The 18,187-nt window shown below is 39.1% G+C and overlaps 1 long non-coding RNA gene across 2 annotated transcripts in view; it reads left to right on the forward strand.

Moving 5' to 3' along the window:
* Window positions 1-18,187, forward strand: part of LOC103094386 (uncharacterized) — a 38,248-nt gene that overhangs the window by 18,579 nt on the left and 1,482 nt on the right. For both annotated transcript variants that reach the window (XR_001624892.2, XR_008912165.1), the window contains one exon: window positions 1,210-17,668. This is a non-coding gene — a long non-coding RNA (uncharacterized LOC103094386). The remainder of the gene's footprint in view (window positions 1-1,209; window positions 17,669-18,187) is intronic.

An 18,187-nucleotide genomic window follows, 5' to 3' on the forward strand; every position in this document is an offset into this window, starting at 1 on the left:
GAAAGCTTTTCAGAGATATGGTAGTCTTTAATGAGGCTCTGAAACAGACCTCCACTTTCTTCCCAGCCTTTACACATTCCTCCTCCATTATCCTTCTAATATAAAAATATAGGGAAAGAAAAATTGCCACAAGTTTCAGTATAAGCTACAGAGTATGCTAAGGAGCCCCCAGATGCCACTCTCTTCCTCCTCTGACAAGAGACTCCATTAAAAAGACCAATTAGTCTGGCTCAAATTGATGGATTTCCAAGGATATAGAGGAGAACTTACATTTGTGCAAACGATATTATTTTAAGAAGCATCACCACTACTGTTGGTTGCCTTTGGGTCTGTCCTTGTGAAATGCTAATTGTGTTAAAGCATGCTGTGTGTGTGTGTGTGTGTGTGTGTGTGTGTGTGTGTGTCCACTGAGCAGAAAGCAAGCTTTTTTCCCCTTTTTTCCCCATCCTTTTCAGTACGAGGGGGCAGAGAGTCTGCCAGGGAGAGGAAATGGGAATCTGGATCCAGAATCTCTTTTTTCTCTCCCCAACTAATTCATTTGAACAAGCCCCTTACCTTTGGAATGAGCTATAGAAATCTATGCTATTAAAGCAGAACTATGAGAAAGATAAGTTACATAGAGAGGCAGTTAAAGGGTGACTGCAGCTTGATTTTTTTTACCAGCTTTTAAAAAATTTGTTAAAACTTTGATTGGGAATTGATCGCAAATATTAGAGATTTAGGTTTAATTGAACCCCAAAATTAAGTTTTGTAGATGATTATAATTCAAATCTGGGAAACTGGCTTCCTAGTCACCAACTAGTCATTAAAAATGAGCTTATTGATAATAATGGGCTCTTTATGAAATGCTAATAGTAGATGGCTTTAGCTAAATTGTGAATAATATTACTTGGGAATATAGATGCAGGTGTAATTGAACTTATTCAGGTCTTATTTTAAAGTTGCTCTTGATAAGTCAGGATTTATTTTGCTATTTGGCATAAAGGCAAAGAGTTTTAAAAAATACAGGAATCTAGAAACTTGCTAACTGTGTGATCTTAGAACAAGTTGCCTCACTTTATCTGTAATGTGGATATTTGATAATTTTAAATTAGAATCTTTGGGGTTATAGATTTAGTTGTTAAGAAAATGATGTTAAAATACTTTTAAATGCTTATTTAAAATGCAATTGATATTTATAATGTTTTTACTGTGAATTTGGAATTGCAGGAATCTTGTTAAGATGTCTCCATCTGTCAAAATCAGAGTCCTAAGATCCAAAAACCCTGATGGCCATGAAAGTTCAATAGTTTGATTTAAATTGAGGACTAAAAGTTGCAAAGAGGAGAGATTCCCATCATACCACACTGCCTTAAGAGTTTGGAAGTCTTAAAGCTTAGCCTATTACAGATGAAGTTAAATCTGGAGATCCTGCCCACTCATCATAGCTTTACCCATATCATACCTACTTCAAGTTTGACCTGACTCTTTACAACCTGTGTTTCTTCATGCCATTGGGCACAGTTATAAGCTTGTGTCCGCATTGTGATTGATACAGTAGAAGGCTTCATTATACTCAATCATGTGAACTGCAAAATTCAGGCGTGGAAGAACTATGGAGAAATTCACAAATCAACTTTCTATTAAAGGAAATTTTGCTTACATTTATTTAGCTCTACTAAAGTCATTGTGTTAACTTAAAAGTAAAGCCTTCTCCTTAGAGTGTTTGCATTCTTGAATAAATCTGGAAAGGAGGAGAACTAACTACTAGATTAGGAAAACTTTCCAGTTCTAGTTTGCTAAACTTTTATTCATTATTTGTTTTATCTGATAATTTAAAATTGTAGTCCAAGAAAGCCCAAGTTGAACGGTTCAAGGAAGAATCAAAACCTGGGAATCTGAGCTTACTTTGTCAAGGATATCAAGGCATATTGAAAACCTACTGGGTTTGGAGACTGGAGGGGCAGCATAGAGAATACCTAGGGTTACGGCTCTCTGAGATACTCCCTTTGAGTGAGACCCTGGAGAAATACCTGGCCTCTTAGTGTAAATAGAAAAAAAAATTAATCTGCAAACTGGAGTTTCCTTTAATAGGCCTGGGAAATTTTGTGTTCCGTTTAGCCTTGGTTCTGTTTGTTAATTTTTGTTTCTTTTTCTCAAAAACTCTGTTAAGTAGTTTCTTAACCTAGTCAGATGAACACACATCTAAATTTCAGAGAGAAAAATTTGGATAGAACAATAAGGAATTTTTCTGCCAGTTTGTATTTAGGAGAGGGAGTTTGGGGTCTCCTACCCTTTAATACACTTGAAAGACTAACACATAGTTGCACTCTTTTATGTTTCATCTTTTCATTATGGTGATAGTGGCTGTTGTTGTAGTTCTTGGGAACTTCATTGTTTTTCCCAGCATTCAGTCTGTGGATAACAAGGCAAAATGCACAGCTATGCAGGAAACTGAAGCAGCCTACAATTCGATGCACTCTATTCTGGCTGGAAGTTTGCCTTTTAAAACACATCATATAGATATGTGTTTGCATCATTTGGCTTCTGCAGTAGGGACTGCAAGAGTTGCTTTTTAAATTGGTCCAACTCTACACGCCAAAGAAGAACCAAATGATGAAGTACTCAATGCCACCATTAATACTCAATCTCTCTTTGTGCTGATCAGGAATCATGGTGGAGCCATCACACATGACCCAGCCAGTGGAGCTGAGGAACTGGATTAAGTCAAAGACTCTGGGGAAGATTGAATTTGTTGGAAAAATGCAATCTCTAGTCAGAGTCAAACTGAACTTAGGATAGACTTGAACCAGTCATCCACACTGATGGACTGAGAGAGGGAAGAACAAGGTTTATCAGATATATGCAAAGAGATCTGCAGAGGAAGGCAGCAAACAAAAGTTCATGGTGCATGAATTTTACCCGCAGTCTAATGCTGCTGAGGATAATAAGTACTCTGGAGGTTTACAGGAGCGTTGATATTTTGGAGGGTATTTTACATACACTGCCTTTTTCTTTTTTGCCTAGCTTTTCCCACTGGTATTCATTGTGTTGAGTGTCAGCAGATTTCTAACAATGATCTGGAATTTTATTGTTTGAGCTATTCCCAACCAGGGGAGAATACGGAATCTGTTTAGGATTCAAAATATTTTTGCAAGCATATTTTGAATTTTACAGATAATTTTATTAGCAAAAACCAAGCGAATAATATCCTTTCCGTTACATGCCATTGAATTATTACCTATACTACTAACATTGAACTATTACTGTCATGAAAGATGGCGCAATAGTCAAAAACAAAGTTTACCTTTGTCTTTTTTGAAAGCTTCACAGGCATTCTGAGTTTTTATGCTCCAAGTATTCAAATAGTATGATGGCTCTGTATATTTATTTGATACTCTTTCACTGATCTGTGTTTGAGCAAGTAATATCTTTTATTAAAAGCAAATTCTTTCAGACACTTCCTAGCTCTGTGACCCTGGACAAGTCGTTTAACTCCAATTGCCTAGCCCTTGTTGCTCTTCTGTCTTAGACTTCGATACTAAGATAGAAAGTAAGGTTTGTTTCTTTTTAAAAAGCAAATTCCTGAAGTTAATAAGCTCAGAAAAATATTACAAATCAAATATCTTAGAATCTTACAATGGCCAAAAGTTGTATGTGTAGGAAAAGTATTTCATTTCCTAATAGGATGGATGTTTGACTAGGATTAATTTCACTATTATCTGGTGTGTTTTAAGGCATGTTTATACTATTTTAATCTTTTTCCTTCCATTAATATTATTTTATTTCATTGTCAGGCTTACAAACTTTGGTGACCTTTGCTCTGTTTTTAGCTTTTTTATTTTTACAGCTAAATATCTATCCATTTTTTAAATGTTGTCTGAACTATGTCACTATGATGGTATTTTTAGACAAACTTCATTTTCATACCCAAGTGTGACTTAAGTCAGCAACATCCTTTAATGAGCACCTTCTATCTTTATTACTTTTTTTCTCTCTTCTTCTCTCTGAAGGTAATTAAGTGCACATTTCAATCCAGAAATACTTATAAGCATCCCGACTAGTATGTATATGTGCTCAAGAAATTGCTAAAAGCTTATTGTACATTTAATTAAATCAAGATGGCTAATGAGATTCATTTTCACCATTGCTCCATGTGTCAATACCAAATTAGTTAAAGGTTACCTCCTAGTAGTTGTTCTAAGAGACATTGCCAAAGTGATTGAGATAGAAATGCCGCATGCTCAACTAATTTTATATTTAGCAAAGAGTTAAGCAACATTCAGAATCTTTCTGCACTTTATGCTGAGCAGAAAAAGATCATGAACTTTTATCAAAACTTATTTAAATCAATCCCTCGACAGTGGCTTGGCAATTAAATTATGCATCCAAAGCTCCTAAATCATTCCTTTCCTGTACCTTTAATAGGATTGGAGGCTGCCACGATCTAATATAATGTAATAATAAAACATTTTAATCTGTTTCAAAATTTTGATTCAAAATAGTGGTGATACACAACTGACAACATGGGCCAGTAACTTCTTCACTGAGTGCCTTTCAATGAATGAAAATCAAACACATGTAAGCTACTGTGTAGATAGACTGTGGGGTTCAGTTTTTAAAACCTAAAAAAGCCTTCCATTATTCTGCTTTTCCTTTTTTGAGAATTGGGTTGCAGATTTAACACCCTGAGAAATTAAATGTGCATTTCTCTACTTCTCATTGTCACATAGACGGCACATGATGCATTTTAAAGTTTATATAACAATTATAGTGCTGCTAAATCATTCCATGTTGGTCACATATTTTCCTTTTTATATATTTTCCCCCTATTACAAGTAAAAACAATTCAACATTCTTTTTTTAAGTTCTGAGTCCCAAATTCTCTCCCATTTTCTGACCTCTGTCTCTTCCTTCCTCCCCTACACCACCCTCCCAGGACAGTTTGATATATATTTTACATGTGTAATCATGTAGGATATCTTTCCATATTAGTCATTTTGTGAAAGTAAATATCAAATGAAAAAGAACAAGGAGAAAGAAAATGAAATATAGTATGTTTCAGTCTGCATTCAGACTCATTTCTTTCTCAGAGGTCAGAGGGCATTTTTCATCATGAGTCTCTACTAATGTCTTAGGTCACTGCATTGCTGTAAATAACTAGGTCATTCACGGTTGTTCATTAAGAAATATTGTTGCCACTGTGTACAGTGTTCTTCTGCTTCTGCTCTTTTTGCATCAGTTCATGTAGGTTTTTCCAGATTTTTTTGAAATCATGCTGCTTGTCATTTCTTATAGCACAAAAGTATTCTATCACTATCATATCCCACAGCTTGTTCAGTCATTTCTCAATTGATGAGCAACCCCTTGATTCCAATTTGTTGCTAAGTCAAAAAGACCTGTAACAAATATTTTTGCATAAATATGTCTTTTTCCCTTTAAAAAAAAACTTTTTGGAATACAGATCTAGTATAGCATTAAGTGATCAAAGGATATGCACAGCTTTAAAGTCCTCTGAGTATAGCACCAAATTGCTCTCCAGAATGGTTGGATCAGATTGCAACTTCTCCAATAGTGTTTTAGTATCCCAATTTTTCTGCATCCCCCCTAATATTTTTGGTCATATATTTTCAGAGAAATGCAAAGTGCCAGCGTCAAAAAGATTATACCAGACTGTGTAAAAATAATATTGAACTATAATATTGAATCATGAAATGGTTTCCCCTTTTGGTCCCCCAAAACTTTTTAATTTAAAACTACAAATTATCTCTTCTTTCCTTCTTTTGTCAAGATCTTTTGTCTTTGTTATGGGTAATAGGGTAAAGGGTATATATCACTGGGCTGGCTTTTGTTATAAGCAAAGTGGAGACCTGCTCCTTATTTAACTGTAAATCTGTAAAAAAAAATTATATCTTAGGTAATGAAGTCAGTCAGCTCTTGCCAGATGGTCCAGCCACATAGTGAGAAAGGTATTTTGATATCCTCCTGAGACCAGCCTTTTTCTCCGATGAAGTTATGAGGGAGGAGATGAAGTCACTGAAACAACTTCCATGTCTGTTTTCCAATCAGAGATGTCCAAGGGTGGGACTGCATGATGACATCAGAAGAAATATATATTGGCTTGTGAGACAGATAGTCACTCTTTTCTCTTTTCTTGCTGGGCTTAGCTGCTTGGTTCTTCATGATTATCTCCCCCTCTCTTGGTTCTGCTTTCTGCCCCTGCTTGAGATCTATGATATCTGTTCAGACTGTGGAGGAAGTTCACTAACTAGCTAGCTAGAAATCTTGAGTGGTCTTTTAATAAATTAATGTTAAAATTAAAAATAGAGCTTCCAGAGAATTTCACTCATTATATAGACAGAGTCCATTCATTCTTCCCAAGACATTATGATCATGCACAGTAGATTCTTTTAATTTCTTAAAACACTGATCTCCCAGATATCACCTGAATGTTTTCAGAGCTAAAGACAGAGCCCTTTCCTTATTCATTCTGAACTGTTAGATGACCCCTTTTGGAAAGTTTTACTTTTTACTCTTTGAGATTGTCCCTGGGTGCCCAATGCCCTTCCCTTCACCCCATTGCAACTCCATCACCACCTTCTGTCCTACTGCAGGGGACTCACTCAAAGCCTTGGAGACCTTAACCATCTTGTTTCTCAATTTTCTAAGGACCCAGTCACAGACCAATTTACCTTGTAGCTGGAACTTGGAGACTGCATCTATTGAAGAAGACACCTGCACAAGAATGGCCTGCAGTCCATATGGAAGGGACCCCATGAAAGTCTTCCTGACTAACCACTCTGCTGGAAAGCTAAAAAGAATTAACACCTGGAAATATCTGTCGCCTCTAAAGAAGGACCCAGTCTCTGATGGAGAGCCCAGCCCACTACTAGTGATTTCAAGGTCTATCTGACCCAGAAAAAGAAGCAGATGACAGCAATAGTAAACCACTTCCCCAAGATGCCAGATATGGGTTGAGTGATAGAGTTTAACAGGCCACAGAATTCCTTGACATACCTCCTTTGGTCAGTGATGACAGAACTCTTTATCAAAAGGGGGAAAATGTTAAATGAAGTTGTCAGAAGGGGCTGCCTTGACCTCAATGACCTCAAGGTGGGAGTACATCTTTTGATATCTCTGGCAACTTACCACTGCCAGAGCCTTTGATCCGATCAGACATTAACCACTTCTCCCCCTCTGATAAGATATTAGTCACTCCTCACAGTTGCTGCTCCCTCCTAATCACTCTTCCCTTTTGGAGGTGTATTTAAATCCTGCTTCTTATGCTTCTTCGCAGTGGGTCCAAAATGTAAACCCAAATGTAAACCCAAAGGTCCTGCATCCTTGAGTTGTAAACCCAAACTGTCATTCCTCTGCCAGATAACAGTGGTATGGGATGATCAACTTTCCCATTTTCCCCTCTTTTTATGGCTGAGATAAGTCAGAAGCAGTTTGCTTTCTCATGGAAAGGAAACCAATAGAGTTTCACTGTCCTTCACCAGGATTAACTGAACTCTCCTTAAACTGCCACATTAGAGTGGACAAACACCTGAAAGAAACTTGTTTACCCAAGGCATTGATATACACCACTATATTGATGGCATAATATTGCCTAGGCCAGATTAGGCTACAGTGGCAGATGCCCCAGGTCAGATCATGGCCCATACAAGGGACCATTGGTAGGTCATGAATCTTAAGAAAATCCAGCCTTTAGCCTTCTCTGTCAAGTTTTGTGGAAAATGCAGAGGATTTCATATTTAGTCCAAAATAATTTATAGACACTTGCTTCCACATGATAGGAGAAGGAAGACTTATTGGACTCTAGGTTATGGAGAAGTCACAATTCCCACCTGGATATCTTAATGACCCCCATTTATCAAGACAACAACAAGTCTGCCTCTTTCAAGTGGGACCTAGAAAAGACTATAGCCTTGGATAATCCAAAGCAAATTCTCCAGCAGTTTTCCCCTTTGGTCATTTTGACTGGGCAAAGGCTATGTCTCTAGAGGTTTCTGCCATTGAAACTATGCTGAGTAGAATCTAAGGAGGCAGCCAGAGGTAGCAAGAGTAAAGCAACTATTAGGCAAGTCTCTCAAAGTGGACAGTTGACTATGGCACATTTCAAAAACAGTTTCTTTGCTGTTACTAGTCCTGTTGTTTCTAAAGAGATCACACAGAGAGTATGTAATTGCCGTTTGTCCAGAGCTGCCTATTATGGGTTAATTGATGCAAACTGGTCCTTCTAAAAAGATAGGTAGACCCAAAGAGATCATAAGGAAAAATACTTGTACCAAAGTACAAGTAGCTGCTCTCTTTGTGGTGGCAAAAAACTGGAAAACGAGGGGATGCCCTTCAATTGGGGAATGGCTGAACAAATTGTGGTATCTGTTGGTGATGGAATACTATTGTGCTCAAAGGAATAATAAAGTGGAGGAATTCCATGTGAACTGGAACAACCTCCAGGAATTGATGCAGAATGAGAGGAGCAGAACCAGGAGAACATTGTACACAGAGATTGATACACTGTGGTACAATCGAATGTAATGGACTTCTCCATTAGTGTCAATGCAGTGACCCTGAACAACTCAGAGGGATCTATGAGAAAGATGCTATCCACATCCTGAGAAAGAACTGTGGGAGCAGAAACACAGAAGAAAAACAACTGCTTGATCACATGGATGGATGTGGATATTATTGGGGATATAGACTCTAAACCAGGGGTCCCCAAACTTTTTACATGGGGCCAGTTCACTGTCCCTCAGACCATTGGAGGGCCCGACTACAAAAAAAATTATGAACAAATCTGTATACGGCTGTCTGGGATAGCGGAGGCTGTAGCACTGGCTGGGACGGGCCCATCACACCTTGCACAGCCCCATCACTGCCACCACTATACAGGGCAGCAGTATGCACAGTACAGAATCCCCTCTCCCAGATCGCCGCTCACCATGCTGACATCTTCCATTGTGCAGCCACATAATGCTTTGCAAGGCGCCTCCTTCTCAGAACAAGGCACTGCACAAAGGATTAATTATGTCACCGGAAGTAGTACTGTATGTGAGTGCCGCTGCCACAACTCACTCTCTCACTGACCACCAACGAAAGAGGTGCCCCTTCTGGAAGTGCAGTGGGAGCCAGATAAATGGCCTCGGGGGGCCGCATGTGACCTGCGGGCCATAGTTTGGGGACCCCTGTTCTAAATGATCACCCTAGTGCAAATATCAATAATATGGAAATAGGTCTTGATCAATGACACATGTAAAACCCAGTGGAATTGCACATTAGTTATGGGAGGGGATCTAGGGGAGGAGAGGGAAACATGAATCTTGTAACCATGGGAAAATATTCTAAATTAAAAAAAAAAATAAATAAAAAGATAGGTAGAACACAGAAATCTTCTACTGCTAAATGGAAATGGTACATTAGTAATAGCAATAATAGCTAACTTTATATGGCACTTATTATGTGCGAGGCATTGTGATGAACTTTATAATAATTATCTCATTAAAAAATCATGATTGCAGACTTCCAGGATTCATAATCAATGATGTGGAGAATATTAACAAAAGCCAAACACTGACCCTGAGCTCATTCAGCACTCCTCTTCTTCCTAGGCTACCAGCAGTAAAGCTATACTAGAAAACCCAAAGATATGATACAGACTTACAACAAAACATCCACATTCCAGTCACCCTTCCCTCTTTCTAGTGCCTTAGAAATCCCAGCTTCGGACTATGGAAATTTGTCCTGGGAATAAAGACTTGCTTGGAGTCACAGCTCTATAGCATCAATGCTGCAAAGCTCTAAACTACTCAAAGCTTCTGCACAGACAAAACGAATGTATCTAATATAAGAAGGAAGTGATCAAATGATAAAAAGTCTATTTCAAATTTCTCTGAAAAGATATGTAATATATATTAATGACATGTGTGTATATGTCAATAAAATTAATGCTATTCATTTTTAACCACAAGCAGTCCTCATGTATTCATGATGCTGGAGATAAATAAAGCCTCAATGTGAATGGACAGGATGGACACCTGATGTCAACAAGAACCTCTTGACAAAAGAGAGGATCTACAACTTCAAACATCTGTTGGTTCAGTGATCATTAAAGAGAACTCAGCCTTGTTCTTTGTTAGCTTGATTTTGACATACACATCATTTAGCAATAATTTTTCTTGGAAAAAAAAAAGGCTTAGAAGTTCCAATTTTCTGCTCACCAACATCATTCTCCTCAGTCACAAAACATCCATTAGCTCCCTCTGTGTTATACTCCATGGGGCCCTGATATGTCTTTCTTTTAAAAAAGAAAAAAGAAAATAGTCACTATTGTGTTGCCAAAATAAATGATCAACCACTCAATGAAGGTTCCACAAGTTAGCAGTTGTTTCTATGAGTCATTAACCAGTTAATCATAATTTCCTTATGTTTCCTCTGCCTTTCCCCTTCTCCCAGTGCATCAGTCTTTCTCACCCCTGTGTTTTTCTTTAGATCACTTCAACATAGTTGACTCATAATGTGTCTTCTGTCTATATAAACTACTTCTAACTTGCACTAATAATGATAAAAGTTCTTAGGAGTTGCATCTTGCCATATGGGAATATAAATGAGACTTAAGTCTCATGATTTCTTTCATTTCTCTTTTTATGCTTCTCTTTAGTCTTTTGATCAAGAATGCTTGAAAATCCTCTATTTTGTTAAATATCCATCCTCTCCCCTCCACACACAAAAGATTATACTTCGTTTTGCTGGTTAAATTATTCTTGGTTGTAATCCTAACTTCTTTGTCATTCAGAATATCATATTCTAAGTCTTCCCACTCCTTTAACATGGTAGCCACTGAGTCCTGATTGTGATCCTGACTGTGGCTCCATAGTATTTGAATGGTCTCTTCCTGGCTGTTTGCAGTTTTCTCTCCTTGATCTGTGAGCTCTGAAATATGACTATAATATTTCTGGGAGGTTTTCCTTTGGAATCTATATCAGGAGGTGATCAGAGGATTCTTTCCATTTCTATTTTAACTCCTGGTTTTAAGGTATCAGGGCAGTTTCATCTATACTTTCTTGAAATGTCTATACTCTTTTTGGATCATGGCTTTTAGGCTGTCCAATAATTCTAAAATTATCTATCCTTGATCTTTTTGCCAAGTCATTTCCCCAATAAGATAGTTCACATTTTTCCCTATTTTTTTATTCTTCTGACTGTTTTATTGTTTCTTGACTTCTTATGGAGTCATTAGTTTCCACTTGCCCAATTCTAATTTTTTCAGGATTTTTTTTCAGTGAGTTTTTCTACTTCCTTTCTCACTTGGTCAATTTTGCTTTTAAGGAATTATTTTAAACAGTGAAGTTCATATCTCTTTTTACCATTTAGCCAGTTTTGTTTTGGGGGAGTTCTTTACTTCAGTTAGATCTTGTATCTCTTTTATAGTCTGGTCTAGTTTATTTTTTTAAAGGAATTCTTTCCTTCAATATTTTTGTACCTTTTTACTAAATTGTTAATTTCTATTTCATGGTTTTCTTGGAAATCACTCATTTCTTTCCCCAATGGTTCCTCCATCACTCTTATTTGATTTTAGAATGATTTTATTTATTTACTTATTTAAAAATCTATAAAGTTTGTTTATATAACTTATTTAATATTGTCAGGTTCTTTCTTCTTGTTTGTTCATTTTCTCAGCCTCAGTTCAATTTCTCAGCTTGACTGAATTTTATGTTAAAGGTGGTCTCTGTTCACCTGAGAGTATAGCAAGGTACTGGACCAAACAGACATTTTTTATGCTTCTCTTTTCAGAGCTAATTCAGAGATGGGGAGAGGTTGGAAGTTTTAGATGCTTCCAGAGTGGTGTTATTCTGGGTGAACTTTGGTCACTTCTCTCCTGGTCTGCGTTACTTGGCAAGAATCCTTGATCCCTTGCAGTTACAAGCACTATTTCTTAATAAGGCTCCTCAGAGCCCCTGCTCCCTTGTGACTGAAAGTGCTCCTCTTTGCCCTAGGACTTTGACCTGGAAGCAGGTATGGACAATGGAGTTGCCAAATAGTGCCCAATCCTATGCCCAGTGCTAGTCCAGGGGTCCTCTGTAACCTCTTTCTGATCAGTTGTCCAATACCCCAGTAGTCTTTGATCCAAGAGCTTCCAAAGCTTCCAATGCTGTGGCTCTCACCATCTCCAAGAGTCATAGCTAGAGTTGCTACCATATGCACTCTGGACCAGTCCCCATCTCAAAGTCAGAAACCTCTCTTTCCAACCTTCTGCATTGTTTTAGGCAGGAATATATTTCACCCTGACCTTTTGTCGGCTCTGCTGCTCTAGGATTCAGTTTGAGACATTATTTTAACATTGCATAGAGGAGAACGTTGGGAGAACTTGGTTTTAGAGCTTCCTCTTCTCTGCCATCGTGGCTCTGCCTCCTTGGGGCAAGTTTTATACACCTTCACGGTAAAAGCACAACTCTCAGAAAATAGGATGGCCCTAACCTCATTCAGGGGGCTTCATGATATCATTCATGGGAACATATGTCACCATAAGGGTGATGTCAGAGGGAGCATGACTTGTTAGAAGTGCTGCTAAGAATTTTACATAATAGTGTGGGAGAGAACCATTAGGGATTTTAAATGGAGAGAATGGAATAAGCAGCTGGGTATGGCCTCAGTTTTCTCAGTAAAATATAAGGCTGAGAGAGAGGAGAGAGGGCAGGGGAAGTATAAGAGATATAGGGAAGAGAAGGCTTAGAATTGCTTCTGTGGGGTGAGATAGGGAATCAATCATTAAAGAATAAAAGAACTATTTTGCTGCAGTGAGAGTCCAGTTTTTAATTTGGAAAACATGAATTTGTAATGAACCAGATTAGTTTTATTGACAGGTTATTGACACTTCCCCCAACTCTTACACAGCAGTGTCCAAGTAGAAGAGTAAACAAATGGTGGGAGTCTAGGGCTGAGGTTTGGCAAAAGCAATAAAGATAATTAAGGTGAGGGGATTTAAGAAGAGAAAACAAGGAAGGATTGAAATGAAATTGGCTCCAGATTGGAAATGGAGGAAAGGCCAACACAGGGACAATGAATAGATTGAGAAAATACTGTGGGCTGGAAAAACTGGTGATCTGGATGAGGGTGACAAACAGGTTTAGGAGGGGGAATGTAAGGGGTTATGGTCAGATAAAAGAGTATCAGAATTTCTTATTAAGGAAGTGGAATATGTATGAGTAATGGTGAGATACAGGGTGTGACTAAGGTATATTGAAGGAATAGGTCATGAGATTCAAGAAAACAGAGGAATTGGGAGTTTAAGGAGTTTGAGGAAGCAGCAATGTGAATATTGAAGTCTCCTGGAATAAGAGTAGGAGTTGTGGAAAAGAGGAACACAGTAAACCAACTGCTAGCCTTGAAAAAATAGGGAGGATGTCTTGGGGGTTTAGTGTTCTATAACCACAACTTAAATTAGGTGAAAATTTCTTTCAAGTCGAGATGGAAGTAAAGGATGAGTCTGGAAGTGGCAGTGAGGAGGAGAGTGTTCTGGCTCTCTTTTGGGGACTAGTGGGTATAAATATGTGGGCAAGGTTAGGGGTTTGGGAATGGGAGAAATGAAAGTATAGCCATTGCTGTAGTGTAAGAATGCCTAGGGGCACAGTCATTTGGGGGAAGTCAGGTCCCAGTGAGAGCTAATAGATAGAAGGAAGGCGAGAAACAGTAGCAGGACAAAGAAAAGTCCTTCAGTGTTAATAGCCTTCATAAATAGATTGTGACTCCACCAGATGCTAAGACCTCCAGTAATAGCCCAGACACTCTCCTTCCTCTATTGCAGATTGAGTGCCAAGTAGGATTGTGACATGATAATCTTTTGGAAGTGGACAGCCCTATAAGGACCTATAAGGTCCTATAAGGACCTAGCTCTTGATTTCCCAGATAATTACATACTCTATGAGATATATGTGCTATTGGACTTTAGCATGTATTATTAAATAGATATTATTAAATTAATAGATACTGAAGTCCAGTAATTTAATAGTGAGAGGATACCCTTGAACGATGAAGGTTCTGGTAGGTCCTTGCTGAGTTCTGGGATGCAGATATGGGATAGATATGCAGATAATATTTTCATTTACCCTGAGGGACAGAATTGACACTGATTGTTGGGAAGTGGTCACTTATTTGCCTAAGTGGTTTGTGCCTTGTAGAAGAATAGGAATGGATAATTAAACTTTCCTCTTTGGTGTTAGTACCAATGGAGGAATTTTGCCGATGCCTCCTTCTGTACCAAGTCCTTTGTGAGATGTATCAGCACCCACCAGATATATCATATATTCTCTGTTGAGTTGAACAAACCAGGTCATTCATGTTTATGAGAGTGGCAGAGTTTGGGCAGTCAATTTGAAATGAGGACATAATATCATGTAATGGTGGAATCAGGGCTGTCCACTTCCAAAAGATTATCATGTCACATTTCTCCTTGGCACCCAATCTGCCTTAAACTGGCAAATGGACTCCATTGGCCCATTCTCCTTATCTCAGGGCATGAGGCTTGCCTTTACTGGAGTCGGTACTTAACACTGGATCTGGCTTTGTTGGGCCATTCAAGACTTTCAGCACCACTGAGCCCAACATGAAATCTCTCTGAGAAGGCATCCTTCCTTTTGGGCTGCCCTGCACCAGAGATTTTAACTAGGGCATCCATTCCACTGTGAAGGAGCACTGAAATTGTATATTCTGACATCATTTGAGTTTTCCACCTCCTGTACTCTCCTTGGGCAGGTGGCAATACTGCTCTTGAAATAACAGCTTTGTTGTCATGCCTAATTATTGAGCTTGTGTCCCATTTGCTAGAAGCTGTCTTCAATACATCAACACTACCTTCAGAAAGGGAACTCTCCAGTTCTGAGGTTTTCTAGATCCAGTCTCCAAGAAACTATCCAGTCTGGATGGTTTTTTTTCCTTTTCCTCTGAATGGAATCATCTGGATCTTGAGGTCAATCTCTCCCTAACCCACCCCCTCACTCCAGCTCAGATCCTCTCAGCTGGTGGCTCTTTCCCAGGGAATGGTTCATACAACTAACTCCTAGAAAGGACCTGTGGGACCCTGGGATATTTTTTTGGAAATATTTTCTTACTACATAGGAAATATTAAATTGTTTCTCCCTGACTATGGTAAATGCGAATTTGCCTAGAATAAAGCAGTTTCCTTAATTGACTTGGTGGCCATCCTGAATTCCTGGATGAAGGTGGAGAATCCTTATGGTTCAGGCCCTGCAGAAGGAGGAGCATCCCTCATTTGAGGCCTCTTCTTCCCCTTCCTCAGGAGGGTCCCAAGGAGAGGGAGCTTCTAGCTGTTAGGTAAGAGAATAAATAAGTGGCAGTATGAAGCAAGGTTTCATATCTACTCAGGGTACATGCAAAAGACTTAGGACCCACTCACCACAGCGGCGTTTTCAAACCTTTTCATCCCTCCTAAAAAGTACCATGGCTTCCCCTCCCTCACCTTCTTAGTGGACAACCTTTCCTAAAAATTTCCTGGAAAAAAAAAGAGGCCATTCAAAGTCTTCATCTTACATTTTACAGATGCTTTCCCCTACAATCTCCTCCTTCACTTCTATCTTATATGAAGAGATGGTCCTTCCTAGGCTAATTCCTCTACGTGTACAAATAATTCTATTCCATCTTATCTTCTCTACTTGAACACTCTTTTTCTTAATCTCTCCCTGTCTACTCACTCCCAGCAAGTCCAAGACTCCTTTGACTCCCCCATCCTCAAAAAAATCTTCACCTTGTTTATCCTCTATCTTTTTTGGCCTTTGTGGTTAAAATTTAAAAAAAATTTAATGCTCTCTATGATAGGAACTTCTAATTTCTCTCCTCTCACTTTTCTTAAATTCCAATTCTAGTTTCTGACCTCATTCCTCTGAAACTGCTCTCTCCAAAGTTCCCAGCTATTTTTTTAACTGCCAAATCCAAAGTTCTTTTCTTAGTCCTCATTCTCCTTGACCCCTTGGCAGCCGTGGCCACTGTGGTCTCTCTTCCCTCCTTGATACTCTCTTCTGCCTAGATTTTGGAATGCCTTCTGGGTCTCCTACCTATCAGTCTGCTCCTTCTTTATCTCCTTTGCTGGATCCTCCTCCAGAGCATTCTCTCTAATCTAAGGTGCCCCTGAGGGTTTTGTCCCAGGTCTTTTCCTCTACTTGGCTTCCTTTCTTGATCTTATCAGTTGTTGAGGATTTAGCTACTATCTTTATGCTGATGATTCTCAAACCCATTTATCCAGCCCCAAGCTCTCTAATCTCACATCTCCAGGCACCTTTCAGACACCTCAGCCTGGAGGTTCAGTAGACATCAGTCTTCACCTCAACAGGTCCCAAACTGAACTGATTATCTTTCCCCTACAGTTTCCCCCTCTCTACTTTGTTACTGTAGAGGCCAACAACATCCTTCTTGTCCTTCACACTCACAACCTAGGTGTCATCCTGGATTCCTCCCCATCTCTTGCCCCCATATCCAATCTGTTGCCAATGCTTGTTGATGTCCCCTTTGCCATCTCTCTCAAATATATTTCCTTCTATCCTCTGGAGCAGGACCTCATCACTTCATTTGTGGACTGGAACAGTCCGGTGGTTCTGCCTTCCTAGGATCTCTGTCTGTTCCAATCCATCCTCCATGCAACCACCAAAATGATTTTCCTAAAATATCCATCTAAGTCACTCAGTAAACTCCACAGGTTCTTTATTGCCTCCAGGATCAAATCCAAAATCCTCTTTCTAGCATATGATTTGGTATTCAATCCCTTCATACTCTACCTCCCTCTTCCCTTTCCATTCATCTTACACCTCTCTGCCAGGTACAGGGGGTGACACTGGACACTCCATCTGGTCTGCAGGCATTTTCTCTGGCTTTCCCCCACATCTGGGATGCTCGATGTTCTCTCTTCCTTGAAGTCCACAATAAAATCTCAAAATTTCATCTTTTAGAAGGAAGGCTATCCCAACCCTTCTTAATTCTAGTGTCTTCCCTCTGTTTTCATCATTTCCTTTTTTACCATATATATATATGTATATATATATATATGTATGTATATTTAAATTTAAAGACATTTTCAGAGATAGCTATACACATATTTTGTTTGTATATATTTATTTGCTTTTCCCTTTCATCAGTTAAACTTCAGTGCTTGGCTTACAAAAGGGGTTTAATAGATGTTTATTGACTGATGACTCTCACAAATCTTTAATTTTCTGGCTACTTCTCTACTACCCACAAAAAAAAAAATCTCACTTGATTAAAAAAAAAGCCTGAGATCAGTCAACAAACACCCCATCTTTCTCCTACTCCCCTTCTTCAACGGATCATTACATCATTTCCTTTTTTCTCTTTATCAGGAGAAAGCTCCTCTTCCAATGCTGCCTCTTTTTGCATCCCCCAAACCAGGCTTTTCTAGAAATGACTCTCAGGGATGCGGCGTCTATTAAAAGCAAGCTCCTTGTTCTGTGGGCTTAACTTGTTTTTCCCCTTCAAAGAAAGGGGGAACCTGGCCCACGTGACGAAGGTTCAAGCCATTGGCACAACTTCCTGTTCGCACAGGGCATTAAAAGGACAGCCGAAGAAGAGTTAATTCTCCTCTCAGACTTGACCCACTGCCAAATGAGTCAACACATCCTTCCGATAAGATTCACTTCCATTTAGAGGCAGGCTTGTGCTCACTGTATCCTTTCTGAGAATTTTTTTTCTATATTATTGTTTTAAAAAATGTTCTTTTAAGTGTTGGATAATTTTGTTTCCATGTCAATTGCTGTAGTGTGTAGTAGGAGTTTCTCACCTAGCAGGTGCTTAGCTATTAGATATTTGTGAATGTGGGGAGCAGAGGGGAAGTGTGGGCATTGTTTCACTCTTCATGACCCCATTTGGGTTTTCTTGACAAAGAGAGGGGGTTGGTTGGCCATGTCCTTCTCTGGCTCATTTGACAGATGAGAAAACTGAGGCAAATAGGGTTAAGTGACTCGCCCAGGGGCTTACCACTAGTATTTGAGACTAGATTTGAATTCAGGAATTTGAATTTTCTCCAACTTCAGCCCTCCTCATGCTGCCCCAGCTTGCCAAGAAATTTATCCACTGACTCAGAGTGGGCGGGGGGGGGGGGGGGGGGGGGGTCTGCCTTTGTCCCTCCAGCCCCCGCAGTCACGACCACCTGAAACAGTAATCTTTCCTGAACACCGCTGACCAG

The sequence above is a fragment of the Monodelphis domestica genome, chromosome 5 (genome assembly GCF_027887165.1).
Source record: "Monodelphis domestica isolate mMonDom1 chromosome 5, mMonDom1.pri, whole genome shotgun sequence".
Classification (NCBI taxonomy): Eukaryota; Metazoa; Chordata; class Mammalia; order Didelphimorphia; family Didelphidae; genus Monodelphis; species Monodelphis domestica.